The sequence below is a fragment of the Lissotriton vulgaris genome, chromosome 1_1 (genome assembly GCF_964263255.1).
Source record: "Lissotriton vulgaris chromosome 1_1, aLisVul1.2, whole genome shotgun sequence".
Classification (NCBI taxonomy): Eukaryota; Metazoa; Chordata; class Amphibia; order Caudata; family Salamandridae; genus Lissotriton; species Lissotriton vulgaris.
Window position 1 is genome coordinate 1,382,004,211 of NC_141685.1, and position 17,692 is coordinate 1,382,021,902.

At 45.8% G+C, this 17,692-nt stretch overlaps 1 protein-coding gene across 1 annotated transcript in view; it reads right to left on the minus strand.

Annotated features, from left to right (window-relative positions):
• The window catches only part of ASB15 (ankyrin repeat and SOCS box containing 15), a 178,886-nt gene that overhangs the window by 117,605 nt on the left and 43,589 nt on the right, over window positions 1–17,692 (minus strand). The window lies entirely within an intron of this gene.

Sequence of the window (17,692 nt, forward strand, 5' to 3'; positions counted from 1 at the left end):
AATATGAGACCGCTCATTGCATTTGATGGCCTGTCTTAGAGGTCATCATACGATACCATGAGACTCACAGACACAGCACAAGTACAACATTACACAGGAAAACCTTCTATCAAATGCATTAGATATCGAATATACCCAGCCAGATATCCCTATGTATACACAAGAGGCTCCAAAACGAAGCCAGTCTCCAAGTCAATGTTTGCAAGGAGAAGTACAGATTCAACTAACTACCTACCTGTTGGCCACTACCGGGGATTTCTTTACCGGGCTCGCTCTTCATTTAACCCCCACACCAGCACTGTTGTCTTTTCCGCCGAGACCATCCCGCTGGTGGCAACGCGGGCGGTCCCGGACTTCAAGTTCCAGCATCCTCGGTGGGCGCTCGCTTGTGGCTTCATACTCAAGCGCCAGGCGGTGCTCACAAAGACGGAGCCTCCCCCAGCACGGGACGTGCGTGGGCGTGCCCAGGCACTGCCCGGGCGAAGCCTGGGCCAAGGGCGGGACCGTCCGCGCCCGAAGCCAGGAGGAGGTTGGGCTGGGCCACCCCCTTAATATCTATTGAACTGCCACCCGCTTGGACATGGTTAGTTTATGATAATTTGATCCAGGGTCTAAGGGCAATAATGAGTAAGACAAGCCAAAAGGGGGTCGTTGGAACACTTGATGCTTTTCTTTTGAGAGCTGAATCTGTGCTTATAAAATAGATTGAGCTTACCCAAAGACTATTGTCTCTTGACCCCCGTAGAGTATCTGCTGTGGCTTCCATAGCCGGTCTTCAAGAAGGGGCGGGTTCATCTGTTGATCTACCACAGCAAGCATCTCCTGGGTTCTCATCTTCATTGTTACCAGTCCCCTTAATTCCAGCTAGAGATCCCACCCCCCCCTCTTTATCCCCTGATATGATGCTAACACGCCAGCAGTGTCAGTTACAGGCTAAGAAGGGTGAGGGTCGAGCACCAGCTCCGTCCAAGAAAAGTAAAGCGGGTGGGCTCCCTGGTACTATGCACCAGGTCAGCAAAGTGGCCAAAACTAAGGGGCCCACCCGCGCTAAGAAAGCTCATGCCCAAGAGGCCGCCACACTCAAGTCCCATAGTCCCATATCTATTAGTTCTCCGACTAGTTCCAACCAGATACCATGTGATATGGAGGATAGGCTTATTGCCAAGTTTGAAGAAAAATTACAGGTTATACTAGAACAGTTGGCATTAAAATTGGCAGACATTAGTCAAAGATTAACTAATATTAAGAACCAATTATCTCTGCCAAAAGGCAACAATGTGAGTTGCAGTTCTGCTTCTAATGGAGTTTTGGTTCCAGCATTAACTGTTTCACCAATGTACCTGTCAGTGATAAGGCTATGCCCGGCATTATTGCTCCAGAACCCACACCCTGTTGCATGGAATACTCCAGCCCCTGATGCAATAGCAACATGCAGGAGACCAACACCGGGGAGTAACAATAGTATGGCCCCACAGGGACATATGACTAGACAGCATTGTAATGACTTTCTCAATTTACCCCCTGAGGCAAGCCCCTACACCATTGTACTCACTAATGTACCCCACTTACAATCAGGTGTTGAGAAAAATTGGGTTTCTTTGAGGAATAAGGCCCTCCATCTAATAGGGAGGTCTTTTATTCGGGGGCTTCAAAATGGCTCGTAGAATTCCGTGGATTGGCAAATCAAAGAAAACGAGCAGAGGCGATTGTGTGGTGGTTAACTTTGGGTCTCCCTATCTAGTCAAAACAATCATTGATAGGGCAGGCTCAAGGTATTTGAGTGGGGATGGTATTAACATCTTACCCCTAGAGTTCTTCTACCAAGATATGCGGTTGTTGAATATGCCTAGGGTCAATTGTAATATCACACCACACGATCAGAGGATGTACGAGTACTCTGTCCCAACTTTTAACAGGTCCTGCTGGCTGCTGGCTGATTCTTCTTCGTTTGGGCTGCTTTCCCCCACCAGTGCTTCCAAAGTCTTTCCTTCAAGGCCGGGCTTGGCTCCGCCCCCCTCCCGCACCGTGGACGACCGGCCGGGCTTGGCTCCGCCGGTCCAGCTTGGCACTACATCCCCCAGCATCCTTAGGAGTGAGACGACGACGTGAACAGGAACGCGCCAGGAGGCGCATAAAGACTGGACAGGTCCGTGTCCCGCGAGGACGCGCGGGGTACGTGCCGGGCTAAGCCCGGGCCCTCTGTGGCCCTCCGAGGCCAGAGGAGGTCGGGTCGGGCCTACCCCCTTTTACCCCGGACTTATGGATTGAAGTAAGCTGCTGTTACACATCTGCCTTCTGTTTTTTGTGCATGTTTCTCTGAGGAAATTGCTTGTGGTTTACACTTGATTAATCCTAGTGACTATACGATTTTTTATACACGATAATTGGATTTACATCATGGCCATGAAAGGGGTCCCTAAAAATATTATATCCCGGGGGGCCACGAAAGGGCACTCTAGACCATTACCTTACTAGGGCTAAATCGGCCATTGAACGGGAAATTGAGAGAGCCGAACAACGCCTCTCTTTAGACTCTGCATCCGTTAAACGTACAACTATGGTCTTAAATGAGTTAGCTCAGAACTCTTCCATAATAGAGGAAGACAATGATGTGCCTGATACTGCTTGTACCCCAGTTGAGGAGGGAAATGGATTAATTCCTGCTACTATTTGTCCTACTGCAGACGTAAGTGATGAGGTAAACTTAGTAACTCAAGTGAGTGAAAGCTTACAGGGCACTCCCCCCCCCCCCCGTCACCACTAAAAGATCTCAACCCATATAACTCCGGTTCAGGCACCACCTGCAAAGAGAAAGCGCAAAGGGGCGAAACAGAGTGAGAATAGCGAAGCAGCAAAAACTGCATCTTAGCCCCCCACTGCCTATCATTACCGCACCTACAACACTAGACCCCCCCCCCCCCGAGTCCGGAAACAATGGTAATTAACCAGCCAGTGAACCTACTAGCACAAATTGAACAACTGATCAAATCGTTACTATCCCCGTTAATTGAAAGAATGAAAAGAATAGGGGAAAAGGTTGCAATTATAGAGAATACAACTCATGCAAACGCCATACTTATAAAAGCTATTCTAGGGGCTAACCAAACCCAGAGGTTGATAAATACTGATGTGCCAAAATCTGTAGGAACAGGGGACATCGCTCAAATAACTGCTAATTCAAATGTATTGCCCCCCAATACTAATAAAATAAAAGTACAAAAGCCTGCAGTAGTAAGAAAAGACCCACAAATAGTGAGGCAGAGTAATGAAGATGTGACCCAAGAGGGTGCAAACACTAATAATGGAAGGCGTCCAAGAAAATTTAATCGTATAGACCTACCACCGGAGGCCGCACCATTTGTGTGTGTAATGCTGGGAGTACCAGAACTTAAACGGGAAAAATGAAGGCCACCAAGAATTGAAAAATAAGGTGTCATATTGGCTAACCACAAATAGACATCTCCCACCTCACATTGATGGGAAAATCCTAAATGTACAAAGAGTGGGTTGGTTAGGCCATTTGCCAAAGGATACACCTGGTGATCTGATAATGGTGAATTTCAGAGATAACCACGTTGTCCCCTTATTAAGGACTTGGCAACCTCAAATAGGTGATAGCCCAATAGTAATTTGGGAATTATCCGATTTTTATCCAAAACTTAATTACATGCCAAGTGTGAACCCTAATTTCGAACATAATTATCTGGTGGGCAGTAGAGGACGCATTCCAGATCCTTATAATGTGATAACTCACAATCGTTATGATTTATTGTCGGGCTTGGAACTAGTGGACTGACTGAATAAGGATATGCCTCTGATTACTTCATTGAGTTTACAGGAGAACCTTGATGGGATTGACACAAACTTAAATGATCAGAGATGTTTACAGGATAATGAAACAATGAATTTAATAAAAACGTTTGCCGTAGAGATTAATACATGTAGCAAGGGGGAAGGCTCCACAATTAGGAGTAACCGGGAAGCTGGGCCCAAAGAAACTAATGGTAAAATCAATTATTTGTTATATAGGAGGGAATTGGGCAATGCCCCCGTGAGTGAGGTGGCAGTGAATGAGAACAAAGAAACCTGCAGTTTGATGTTTTGGAACGTAGCAGGTTTAAAGCAGAAAATCACTAATCCATCGTGGGAAAGTGTCAAACAGTCTGGATGTCTTGGTTTTACAAGAAACTTGGACTGTCGACCCCATACATTTAAATGGTTATAAAAAGCTACTTTACGTCGGCAGTGGGGGGCGCACATGGGAGAGCAAAGGGCGGTCTAATCACGTACCTCTCTAACCAACTTATAATTGAACTGGTACGTTTTGATTTGAAATGTAGCTTCTACCAGAAAATGGTAATAGATACTAGGAGGGGAGCGAGTGTTATTATAAATTTTTATAATAACATTCAGAGTAATGCGATCCATGGCACCTTAAAAATGCTAAGTGATGATTTACAATATGAAATAGACAATAAGGATAAGGAATAAGGATAAGGAATAAGGATAAGGAATCAATGATTTTGTGGGGGGGGGGGGATTTTAATTGTTCTCTTTGTAAAAAGTGTCAAAAAGGCATTTGTGGCTTAATGTTAGAGCAGGACATTAACCTTACTCATTTTGATCACACCTTGATCAGGGATTTATTAAACGATATATTATTTTATTATGACCTGGGATATGTAAACGAAATTGCCCAAATACCAACTCCCTTTGTCCCTAGTGGGAGGGGAGCATTGACTACTATTGACTTCAGTATCTGCTCAAATAACTATGGTCATAGGATAAGCAGGCTCAGGATTCTTGATTCACCAATGAGCGACCATCTCTCACAAATATTGGAGATTGATAACCCATTTGGGGCGCACTACAACGAACAGCCCCTAATCCAGCCAGTGACGGATGTGACGCTGGGGAGGCAAAATGGGTATACACTTAAGTGGAGCAAGCTGGTCCCGGAGAAATTTTTGGGTAATCTGGTGGAAAAGTGTACAGATAGCTTCAGGATTTGCCTGGATGAGCACTCTGAGCACGAACAGATAATAGAACACTTTAAGATTATAGCAACAACCATTAAGGAGAGCCTGTGGGTGGAATAAAAAAAAAAAAACAAAAAAAAAAAAACACAAATCGGGCCGAAAATAGTAGAAGATGGTGACAATACATGCACAAAGGCCCTTACTGAGCTTAAACACGCCATTCACCAGGCCCCCCGAGACTCCGTAACAATAAGAGGGCTAAGGAAAATATATAACACGGCATTGAGAAACAGGAAAAACGCCATAAAGAGGGAGGCCTGGGAAGACCTATGCGCAGCTTCACAGTCTAAGGACCCATCTGCATTTTGGAAGGTGGTAAATGCGCCCTTCCTTTATGACAACACTAAAGCTCGCATGGAAATTGCAATTGCGGAAGATGACTGGGTTGCCCATTTTTCCACTCTTTACATGCGTTTAGAGGAAATTCCTGAAATAGGATCTAACTTAATGCATGACAAAGGGGGAGAGGCCCAAAAATTGGCGATAACTTTGTCTGAGGTTTTGGAGAGCTTGAAAGCAACAAAGGGTGGAAGGGCGGCAGGACCGGACGGAATCCCAGCAGATCTGTATAAAGCAACTAGAGATATCTGGGGTCCCATGCTGGTACAGCTTTTTAATGCAGCTCTAGCGAGGGGTTTAAGTCCCTCATGGTTTACCTCCATTATTGTTCATATTTACAAAAAGGGGGATAAGCAAAACTGTGCATGTTATAGGCCGATATCCCTGCTAAACTCAACTATAAAGATCCTGGGCAGAGTCATTTTAGCCAAACTTCAAAACTGGGCAGAGGATAACGGGATAATAAGTGACCTGCAGTTCGGTTTCCAGAAGGGCATAGGAACAATCGAACAGGGCCTAAACTTATTTATTGTCCAGCAAAAATATAGAAGGGTTAAGGGGGAGCGCCTATACCTTACGTTTGTCGATCTCACATCGGCTTTGATTGTGTGTCCCATAATAAATTATGGGAACTACTACAAAGGTTGGGCGTGGAAGACCCCATTATTTGCTTCCTTAGGGAATTTTACTCAGGGGGCACAGCTACTGTTCGTTATGGAAAAGGGGGTGAATGCACGAGATCATTTGGGATTGAACGTGGGGTACGCCAGGGGTGCGTTTTGGCACCATTCCTATTCTTGATCTATATAAATGGGCTCGAGCTCCGTCTGCTGCAAGAGTGTAGGGATATGCCCATGATTGGCAAAAGATCTATCCCTGCACTCCTGTATGCAGACGATGCTGTCCTAATGGCTCGCACCCCCTTGGCCCTACAAAACTTGATAACATCTTTTAACAAGTTCATGCTCAGTTTGGATTTAAAAATCAACTGTAGTAAAACCTCCGGGATATGTGGCCTTCTGTGAATACCAAAATGGTAGTAAGTTTAGGATTTTGTCTTAAGTTAGTTCTGTGAATCGGGCCCCATATCTATTTCGATTGTTTAATGAATTCAAAATAATGTCTCAGTTGATAGTTATTTTATGGAAGCTTTAATTACTGTACTTCCTAAAATTGATAAAGATAATACTTCTGTTGCAAATTATAGACTATTTCATGCTTAAATCAGGACGGGAAAATGTATGCAAAAGTATTGACAGGTAGACTCTATAGCTTTCTCTTCCATTATTCACAAATATCAGACTGGACTTACAAAATCACGCATTTCTTCATGCAGGAGTGGCCTATGTCATGTGTTAAACAAATCTCAAATTGCAAGATTTTCTCCTACATTTCCTTGCTTTAGATTCTGAGGAAGCATTTGACAAAGTACATTACAAACCCTATTTACAACTGTGCAAGTTGTTTTAAAGTTGGCTCTAATTTGCTAAATATGGTAAAGGTTGTATATCTTAAAGGACACACTAATCAAGAAATCGCACAGCGCAGCAAGCCACCATGCTGCACTGTGTGAAAGGACAGGAATGCGCCTTATTTAACATTATGCATTGCATTCTTGTTCTTTACTTGCGCTGGCGCACGGACCACTTCCTAGCGCCAATGCAGTCACCCTCGTGCCGTAGTGTACGGGTGCCTGCATTGCAGACAGGATTATTTTTGTGCAGGAAGGTGTACATTCCTGTGCAAAAAAAAATCCTGAGGTATTTTCCTCTTTGTATGTGTGCTGCAGAGTGCACAAAGAGGACAGAACAAGTCAAAATAAACATATTTCTCCTCTTTAGCCTCACCTATGGAGGCATATCATTTTGACGCATTTCCAGGTCTACCAGTAACGGTAAATCTGGAAATGCCATGTCAACAGAACGTGTTTCCTTTAGAAAAACCGCTAGTCTAATACTAATAACTGTATATCCTGTTATAGAACACACTCACAAGCATTCAACCTATCGCATTGTATAGAGTGAGCAGTATAATTCCACACCCCAAGCCCTTTGCTGGAAAATAACCGGATATACAGTTATTAGTAGTAGACTAGCGGTTTTTCCAAAGGAAACCCGTTCTGTTGACATGACTGTTTAGAACCCTATTGCTTTGGTAAAAGGGGTGAAATGCGTTACTTACCTGTAACAGCAGTTATCCAGTATTGGTATCTTTCATAGATTCACATGCCTGAATCATTCCCCGTCGTCGGGGTAGGAGTCCCCGGTAAATAACAATAGTAATGTCACATAGACATATACTTAGTACTAGGCCAGAGGCCTCACATTAGTAGCCTATCTAGGTCCTTATGTAAAAAGGACCAAACTTTGGCCAGGAGCCAATCAGCTACCATCACCCTTCTCACCTTCCTGGAAGGAGCCCTAGTCCCTCAGATTTTCGTAAGCACAGTGCTAAGTAGTACCTACTGAGAGGGAGAAGGTGAGCCCTTCCAGGGGAGGCGGGTGGGTTGCATGTGAATCTATGAAAGATACCAATACTGGATAACTGCTGTTACAGGTAAGTAACGCATTTCTTATCCAGTATTATGGGTATCTTTCATAGATTCACATGCCTGAATCAGAATAGCAAGCAATAATGAGCACATTTCGCATAATACATTCGTAAAGACATAGTAATCTTATCACAAGTTGTTACACAGTTTACATGATACTCACAACCTGATAAGAAATGTGCGATAAATTACCTGGAAGGTGGGATGATAGGAAGAAGGCTCACCACTAATGAAATAGATGACGTAGGACAGCCTGCCCCACTGCTGCATCCTTCATAAGTTCAGAGTCCAAGCAGTAGTGCTTGGTGAACGTATGTGGTGTCTTCCATGTCGCCGCTCTGCAAATGTCGACAATGGATACCCCAGCAAAGAGCGCCAAGGAGGTGGAAACCGCTCTAGTGGAGTGTGCTCGTACTTTTGAAGGCAGAGGGTGGCCCGCCTGTTGGTGACAGAAGGCGATGGCCGCTGAAATCCATCTGGAAATGCTCTGTTTTGTTAAAGCTAAGCCTTTCCTGGGTCTGCTAAATGCAACAAACAATTGGTTGGACTTTCGAAATTGCTCCGTCCTGTGAAGGTAAAATTTGAGACATCGTTTGAGGTCCAATGAGTGAAGAGATCTTTCAGCCGCAGATGATGGATTCGGGAAGAAAGATCGTAGGACAATAGGTTCGTTGAGATGGAAAGAGGACGGAACCTTCGGTATAAACTTAGGGTTAGTCCGTAGAATGACCCTGTCGTTCTTGAACTGGATGAAGGGGTCTTGCACAGAAAAAGCCTGCAGTTCACTCACTCTCCTTGCCGACGTGAGCGCCAGCAATAGAGCTGTCTTCCATGACAAATATTTTAGATCTGCTCTGTGGATTGGCTCAAACGGGTGTTTCATTAGTTGAGTTAGTACCACATTTAGTTGCCATGTAGGTGGAGGTGCTCTAACTGGAGGGAAAGATCTGAATAATCCCTTCAGAAACTGTTTGATTAGTCTGTTGGTCCATAACGAAGCTCCACACGAAGATCGTCTGAACCTGGAGATGGCCGCCAGGTGGACCTTTATTGAAGCGTGTGCCAGTCCAGAATTGGCTAAGTGGAGCAAGTAGGGCAGAATTTGTGCTGGAGTAGAAGTGAACGGGTGCAAATTCTGAGCTCTACACCACAAACAGAACCTTTTCCACTTGAGGGAATACGTCTTATTAGTACTTTCAGCCCGAGCCCGGGCTAAGACGACCCTGCATTCCTGCGGAATATCTAAATCCTGGAACTCTCTGAACTCAGGAGCCAAGCTGATAATTTTAGAGATGTTGGATCCGGATGCTGGACTTGTCCCTGGTTCATTGTGAGGAGATGTGGGCATGTCCTGAATAGAATTGGAGGTTCCAGCGATAGAAGGTGTAGCTCCGTATACCAGTGTTGGCGCGGCCACGCTGGGGCTATCAGGATCATGGTACAACTCTCTGCTTTCAGTTTCCGCAGAACCCTGGGGATCAGGGGAAACGGTGGAAAAGCGTAAGCAAAGACGTTGCACCATGTCATCGAAAAGGCATTCCCTAGGGACCTTTTCTGGGGAAGCCAGCTTGCGTAATGTTGGCATTTCGCGTTCACTTTCGTCGCAAAGAGATCCAGGTGAGGTTTGCCCCAACGGGAGAACACCGAGTCGAGCGTCTGCTGGTCGAGCTCCCACTCGTGGCAAAGTGAACGCTGCCTGCTTAGCGAGTCTGCCAGGGTGTTGTCTACTCCTGGGACATACTCTGCCCGCAGAGAAATGTCGTGTTGTACCAGCCAGATCCAGATTTGCTGAGATTCTCGAGACAACGTCCTGGATCGAGTACCCCCCTGCTTGTTCAGGTAGTGCATTGTGGTGGTGTTGTCCGTCCTCACAAGCACTGGGGAGTTCCTGATACGGGGCAGAAATGCTCGAAGTGCCAGGCGCACTGCTCTCAATTCCAGCAGATTGATGTGGAGTTGTTTTTCTGCCACTGACCATTGACCGTGTACTTGCAGTTCCTGTAGGAACGCCCCCCATCCTTCCAGTGAAGCGTCTGTGGTTATCACATGAGGAGAGACTGGGAGAAGAAAAGGGAGACCCTTGTTTAAGTTGTCGCCCAGAAGCCACCATCTCAGAGCTTTCTTCATGACCTGAGTGATCCTGATCCAGTCGTCGAAAGACCCTGTAGATTGGATCCACTGATTTGTTAAGGCTTCCTGTAGAGGCCGCATGTGTAGGCGACAGTGAGGAATGAGAAAAATGTTGGAAGACATCATTCCTAGCAATGATTTGAATAGTCGAACTTTGACTCTCTGCTTGGCCTGAATGTGGACAGCCAGAGTCTTCAGCTTGACCTGACGTTCTCTGGAAGGAAAGGCTTTCTCTTGTTGTGTATCCAACGTTGCTCCCAGGAAATTGAGACGTTGTGACGGTTGGAGAGTTGACTTTTCCTGGTTGAGTGTTAAGCCCAGATTTTTGAATAGATGAAGGCAGGCCGAAGAGGACTTGGCTGCGCCTATCCGAGTCGGAGCTTTGATGAGCCAGTCGTCTAGGTAGGGAAAGACTTGGTGATGATGCTGGCGAAGGTATGCCGCTACTGGTGACAGACACTTCGTGAAGATGCGTGGAGCTGACTTCAGGCCGAATGGTAAAACCCTGAACTGGTAGTGCCTGCCTGCCACTGCAAACCTCAGAAATTGTCGATGACTCTTGTGAATGAGGACATGAAAATAGGCATCCTGGAGGTCTAAGGATACCATATAGTCTTTTGGATTGAGTAGGTGTAATACCTCCTGGAGGGTAACCATACGGAAGGACTGCTTCTTGAGGTATATATTTAGGTTTCTCAGATCCAGTATTGGTCTCCATTGCTTCTTCTCCTTTTTTCTGACCAGGAAGAATCGGGAATAGAATCCTCTCCCCTTCTGACCTCGAGGAACTCTCTCCACTGCTCTTTTCTGGAGCATTAGAGAGAGCTCCTGTTGAAGTAGGCGTAGATTCTTGTGCTGCATAGGACATGGTGGGTTCGGAGGAGGATGTTCCACAAACTCCAAAGTGTGTCCGAAGCGAACTAACTGCAGCACCCAACGATCTGTTGTAATTTGTTTCCAATTGTGAAGGAAGTTGGTAATTTTTCCTCCAACTGCGAATTGTGGAGAAGAGGTGGAGGTATGCTGGAGAAAGCAGTCATTGGCGTCTGTAATTATCCTTCTTTCCTCCTTTCCCTCGAAAGGACGACTTGTTGTAGGAAGCTCGTCCTTGTTGCTGTCTCTGCTGATATTGAGGCTTGTACTGCTGAGAAGAGTTATAAGCGGACTTGTAACCTTGATAGCTGCCCCTATTCTGCTGCCCTCTACCTCTGGATCCTCGAAAGGAATTAGTTTTGTATTGTAGGGTGCCTAAGGCTTTCGCCGTGTCGGTATCCTTCTTAATACCTTGCAGCATATCATCGATATGTTCACCGAAGAGCAGTTCGCCATCAAATGGCATGTCTAGAACTTTGGCTTGCACATCAGGCCGGAATGCTGTGGCTTTTAGCCAGCCCTGGCGTCTCAAAACCGCTGCTCCTGCCAGTTGACGAAATCCTGTGGAAGCGATATCTAAGGCCACATCGATCATCTCTGAGGCAGAGCGTTCGCCCTCCAGCAAAATTTTCTTAACCTCTTCTTTCTGGTCTTCTGGGATTGCCTCTAGATATGGAGCTATATCTGCCCATATCTGTCGATTGTAGCGACCTAGTAATGCTAGAGAATTTGCAGCCCTGACTGATAGGGCGGACATAGAAGAAAATCTTTTGCCGATGGCATCAAGTTTTCTCCCCTCTTTATCAGGAGGCGCTGTTATTGCCGCTGACGGGTTGCTAGACTTCTGCTGAGCGGCCTGTGATATAACTGAGTCCGGTTTAGTCTGGCCAGTTAAGCATGCGGGAGCAGTGTCTGGGGCTTTGTACTTCCTTTCAAGTCTAGCCGGCACTGGAATGAGTGAGGAAGGATTTTTCATAATTTTAAGTCCTTGCTCCCATATATAATCGATTACTGGGATGGATCGAACAGATCTTTTGAAGGATTCCTTAAAGTCATGGAGGAAACAGTCCTGCGTTTCCGAAGCTATTTGGATGTTGAATCTCGCAGCCGCTCTCCCTACTATATTATGGAATCCCCCTAAATCTTCAGGGGGAGAATCATCCTGTACTTGCTCTGGGGATGCCGGATCCTGGTTGTTGTTATCATCAGAATCCTCATCATGTATTTCACCTTCCTCATCTTGGACTTCATCATGTCTCACTTCTTCCTCATATTCATCCTCATCAGAAGAAATTTGAGGAGGCAATTTCTCATGCTCAGGATGCACAACCAGCGGAGGTGGTCGCTGGCGACGTTGAGGTGTTGGAGCTTCCTGCTGTGCTGGCACTCCTGAAGCAGGAGCAGAAGACGGAAATCTTTGTTTATAGTCTGAAATCAGAAACTGTAGGTCAGAGACAATTGAAGCCGGGAGGCATACCATAGGCTGAACAGTGGTATGCTGCCGAACTTCTTCTTGAATTGTCACCTCTTCGAGATCTTCACAGTCTGAACTCTCATGAACCTTAATGTTAAGATGAGAGGGACTGGATGCTATGGGAAACATGTTCTCCACGTCAGGGTCTTCTGCCTCCAGAAATTGCGTTGGCAGCAGTTGCTGGACTTTGCTAGGTGAAGTCATCTCTGGTGTCACCATGCATGATGACATCTTAAAATGGGTATAGGAATACTTCAGTGACGGAGAGCCCTTTGATTGTAGATTCATTGTAGCGTCTGATGGAGCGTCTACAATAGTTGACATGTTATCATACATTCTCATCGTCGACTGCATCGACGTCGATGATGTCCTCGTCGACGACAATGCCCTCGTCGACGGCGGCGTCGACACTGCAGAAATCAACGACGACGACGGCTTCGTCGACGGTGTCCTCGTCGACGGGCTCGACGACGATGGAGTCGTCGTCGACGGTGTCGTCGTCGACGGTGTTGTCGTCGACGGTGTCCTCGTCGACGGTGTCCTCGTCGACGGTGTCGTCGTCGACGGTGTCGTCGTCGACGGTGTCGTCGTCGACGGTGTTGTTGTCGTCGACGGTGCCCTCGTCGACGGAGTCCTCGTCGACGGTGTCGTCGTCGACGGTGTCCTCGTCGACGGAGCCGTCGTCGACGGTGTATTCGTCGTCGACGAGGAAGTCTTCGTCGACGGTCCCGATGTCGACGGTGTCTTCGTCGACGGTGGCTTCGACGACGACGAAGTCCTCGTCGACGATGAACTCGACGATGGTTTCTTCATAGACGCTGGAAGCCTTGTCTTCGTCGACGATGAAGCAGACGTCGACGGGAGCGTCCTCGGCGGTTTTGTGAGAGGAATAACAGAAGGTATCGACCTACCCATCGTCGACGACGTTGTGGCAGTGGAAGCCATGGAGAAAGTAGTCGCCGTGGATGTCGAAATGGAAACTGTTGACATCGTCACAGGCAGGCCAGAAGATACCACCGCAGGCTTTTTGAAGGCTGTCATCTGAAGAGAAGGCTTGACCTTAGGATGACCCTCCACAGATTTCGGCTTCTTGTGAGGAGGCACAGCAGACTGACCTGGAGATGTCTGTCGAGGCCTTTTAGGAGAGGAGTGGAAACTTCTGAAGGAACACTCACTCTCACCTGAGGAGACTTGGTCCTTGTTCCTCAGTTTCTGGAGCCACAGAAGCAGTCGCCCTTCCCTGTCTTTCAATGTCTTGACCGGGAGAGTGCGACAAATCTTACATTCCTTGGCAGAATGCTGAGGATAGAGGCAGTACAAACAGTCCTCATGCTTGTCCTCTATGTGTAACCTCATTTTACTACATGAGGCACATGGCCTAAAAAGACCTTTTTTAGGAGTAGTAGACATATTAAATACTAATACTCCTTTTCCAACTGAACTTGAAGAAAAAGTAGTCAAAAAACCAAAGATATAGGAAAAAACCTGAGCAGAGCTCAGTGGAGACTCCTCTGCACGACGTGCGGTAGAAAATCTGAGGGACTAGGGCTCCTTCCAGGAAGGTGAGAAGGGTGATGGTAGCTGATTGGCTCCTGGCCAAAGTTTGGTCCTTTTTACATAAGGACCTAGATAGGCTACTAATGTGAGGCCTCTGGCCTAGTACTAAGTATATGTCTATGTGACATTACTATTGTTATTTACCGGGGACTCCTACCCCGACGACGGGGAATGATTCAGGCATGTGAATCTATGAAAGATACCCATAATACTGGATAACCCTCTATTTCTTACAAATCTGGGAATGCACCAAAATTCATGGGTGGATGCGTGGGAACACTCACGCTCTACCCCTGGAATGCCTAACTGGAGCAGAGTAATGCAATGCAGCAATTTGCTTTTCGTTGCTCTAGATTTACCAAGCCATGCAGGGCCCTGTAAGGAGACCGTGCGTGGCTTGATAACAAACTTAGTAGTTGCGTTGGCCTTGCGCCCCATTGCATGGTGCAAAGGTGGCAAAACTCTTTGATAAATATGTCCCACTGTCTGAAGTTATAATTTTTGTAAATGGAGTTCCTTCTGATTCTTTCAGTTTGTTTATGAGTACTAGAGAATGTTGTCAATTATAATCTCTGCTCTTCTTGCTATAGAACATTTACTGCAGTGAAGGGCATACTTACCAATCTTTCATGCAAAGCAGGGCAAAGGAGCGTTGCTGTGTTGCGTGAAACGGAGAGTGGAAATTATCTATATTTGGAAAGATATGGGCCATTTCTACTTTCTCCTTGCACTGGGACACTGTGTGCAGCCAAGCGGCAACTCAGCCACCCTTGCACCAGATGCAATGGTGCCTCCATTACAGGCAGGATTGTTTTTGTGTTGTAAAAGAGACCTTTCTGCCCAAAAACAATCTTCAGAGGTATTTTGCTCTTTCCATGTGTGCTGCAGAATGCAGCACACATGGAACGAAGAAATAATGAGGAGAAATAAACATTTCTCCTTGTTACACCTCACTGAAAATGTGTAGCATTTTGACGCATTCCTAGGCTTACTGGCTTTAGTAAATCTGGAAATGTACCAAAATCCATGGGTGGATGCATGAGAACGCCTATGCTCCCAGTGGCGGTTTCTCTTTGCTGCCGTCGGGGCTCCGCCCCAGGTAATTTATCATGTTTATTAATTTAGATCACGTTTATTTATTATTTGTAAAAAATAAACTCCATTCCCAATGAACACAGGGCACTGTCTGAGTCTGCTGCCCCACTGCCAATACCGCCGCACCAAGTTTATTTACTAAATTACGTCACTGACATCACTGAATTTGATTTGCTGCTCCGAGGCCCAAAGAAGCCTGCTATGTCTTTGCCGGTAGAGAACCTCACAGCCCTGAAGGCGGTGATGTCATCAGCTAGGCAAAGACATAGCCTGGATGTCACCCCCTGATGGCGTGGAGATTAAGTTAGCCCCGGGCGTTTTTAATAGAAGCCCGGGATTGCGAACGTCTCCACGTCAATCAGAGAGTGGAGGAGAGCTTGCTATCGTGTCACCCCACCCCCTCCCAACTCGTCACAGCGTGGTGAGACCCACCCTGTGACGAGTTGGGATAGGGACCTTCTGCGCAGACTCAGACTTCTTCCCGCGCATGATTTTGCAGTTGGAGAAGTAGCAGCCATTTTATGCAGACGGACTTTCACTGCAGTAGAGGAGCAGGGACTAGCCGAGGTCAAGGTCGGAGCCTCTGTCCTGAAGGAAATGGGACCGGTCGTTTCCTGCAGCAGCAGCCTAGTCCATCCATTTTGGTTGCAGGCTGCCAGGTTGCTAACCGGACCGGAGTAGAGACTTGTGAACTCGGGCAGTTCACCAGGTAGGGCCCCCTAGGCGGGCAGTTTTTAACTTATTATAGGCCTGCACTGCATGTGTTAGTGGAGCGAAGGAATAAAGGGAGCTAGTTTTGTTTGCAACAGAGGGCAGAAAGGCACAAAACACGAGTGGAACAGAGGGCAGAAGGGCACAAAAAACGAGGGGAAAATGAAGTGGAACAGAGGGCAAAAAGGCACAAAACACGAGTGAAAAATAGGGCAGAAGGGCACAAAAAAAACGAGTGGAAAAGAGGGCAGAAGGGCACAAAAAACGATGGGAAAACGAGTGGAACAGAGGGCAGAAGGGCACAAAAAAACGAGTGGAACAGAGGGCAGATGGGCACAAAAAACGAAAGCGATTATTATAGATAGAGGAGCAGGCGACATATGCACACCACAGAAATACATAGTAGGCCTCGTTGTAGTGGTCCCTTTTGTGGTGTGGCCTATACTGATTTGCAGAGGGGGCTTGCTGTGTGCATTGGAGCAGTAAGCAATAGCCTAGAATTCATCCCTGGGTAGTTACAGTTGGCTGAGATTAATTCAATAATTGCACCCTACACTTCAGATATTTTTAATGGGGAACTGTAATAGGCTGACATAGGGGTTCTGACTAAACTGGGCCTAGTACAGTGCTTATGCTTATGGGGTCACAGTTTGAGTAGGCAAGGAAACCTCTTATTATACTGAAAAAGTAAGTTCACTTGCATACAAGCGTATGTACTATTAAAATGCAAATCCACATATGTTGCCTAAGGCATACTACTATATTTTATAAATAAATTGCTATTTCGTTTTTTGTGCCTGTTTTAAGACCACTTATTGCACACTTACATGATTTTAAGAGAGTTCCCATTTTGTGATCCTGTGCTGTAAATACAAACCTTTTTTCCTCCTCTATCCTTCTGCTATCATTCCAAATCCAAATAACTGACTAACCTATCCACCACCTTAAAAATGCACTTGCATGTTTCACTATACTAATTCAACACTAATCCCCTATGGGTTACAATGTTTTTTCTCACTATTCTTTTTATTTGTTTTAATGATACTTATGTGTTGTGTGTGTTACAGTAATTAAAAGCCAATGGAACTTTTTTCATTAACTGGCAATAGTACTTTTTCTTTATCTCTGTAAGAATCACATGTTCTTATGATGTGCATTAAAACCAAACAGGGCGTCTATACCAGTTCCAAATACAAATGCCTGATAGGAAGCACCTGTGCTCTTCTAATCATATTCTATTCAATGGATATTTTTTACAATTTAAAAGGTTTATTTAAAGCATAGTGCAGAAACCTTTACATGGAAGCACATTTTAATTCTTCTTCTCACTATTATTACATGTCTTTACAATAAAACACCATTGCATTAACCTGCTAACATCAGAACTATTGGCAATTCAAATTCACATATCCAGAATGGCTGCTTCAAATTATCCTCCACAGCCGGATGGAAACACATAAAGAACACCCTGACAGTCTCACAAACTACCACTGAGCTACCCCTTCACGGTCTATCACAAACCAATATGAATCACAGCAAGCACTTATTGCCTACAAATCAGAGCAAGGGCTTATTGCCTACAGATCACAGCAAGGCTTATTAGTGAACCACAGTAGGCATTTAGAAAAAAAGAATAATCACAACCTGGCCACAAGCAAACACACATTGGCCAGCTCCCCACAGATCAGGCATTCCCATCCAGTATCACATTCCTCCCTATACATAACTGCCACACCAACCACCTCAAAAAGATCAAACTCTCATGGACCATATATTTAGACAATCTCCATGGATTTGATTTCTCATAGCTTTCTTTCACATAGAGCCTATTCATGAAACCACTTAAGCAACAATTTCCCTACCTCTTTCACAAACCGAGAAGAAACCAGGCCTGTACCAGCATTTTTGTCTACACCCCTTCAC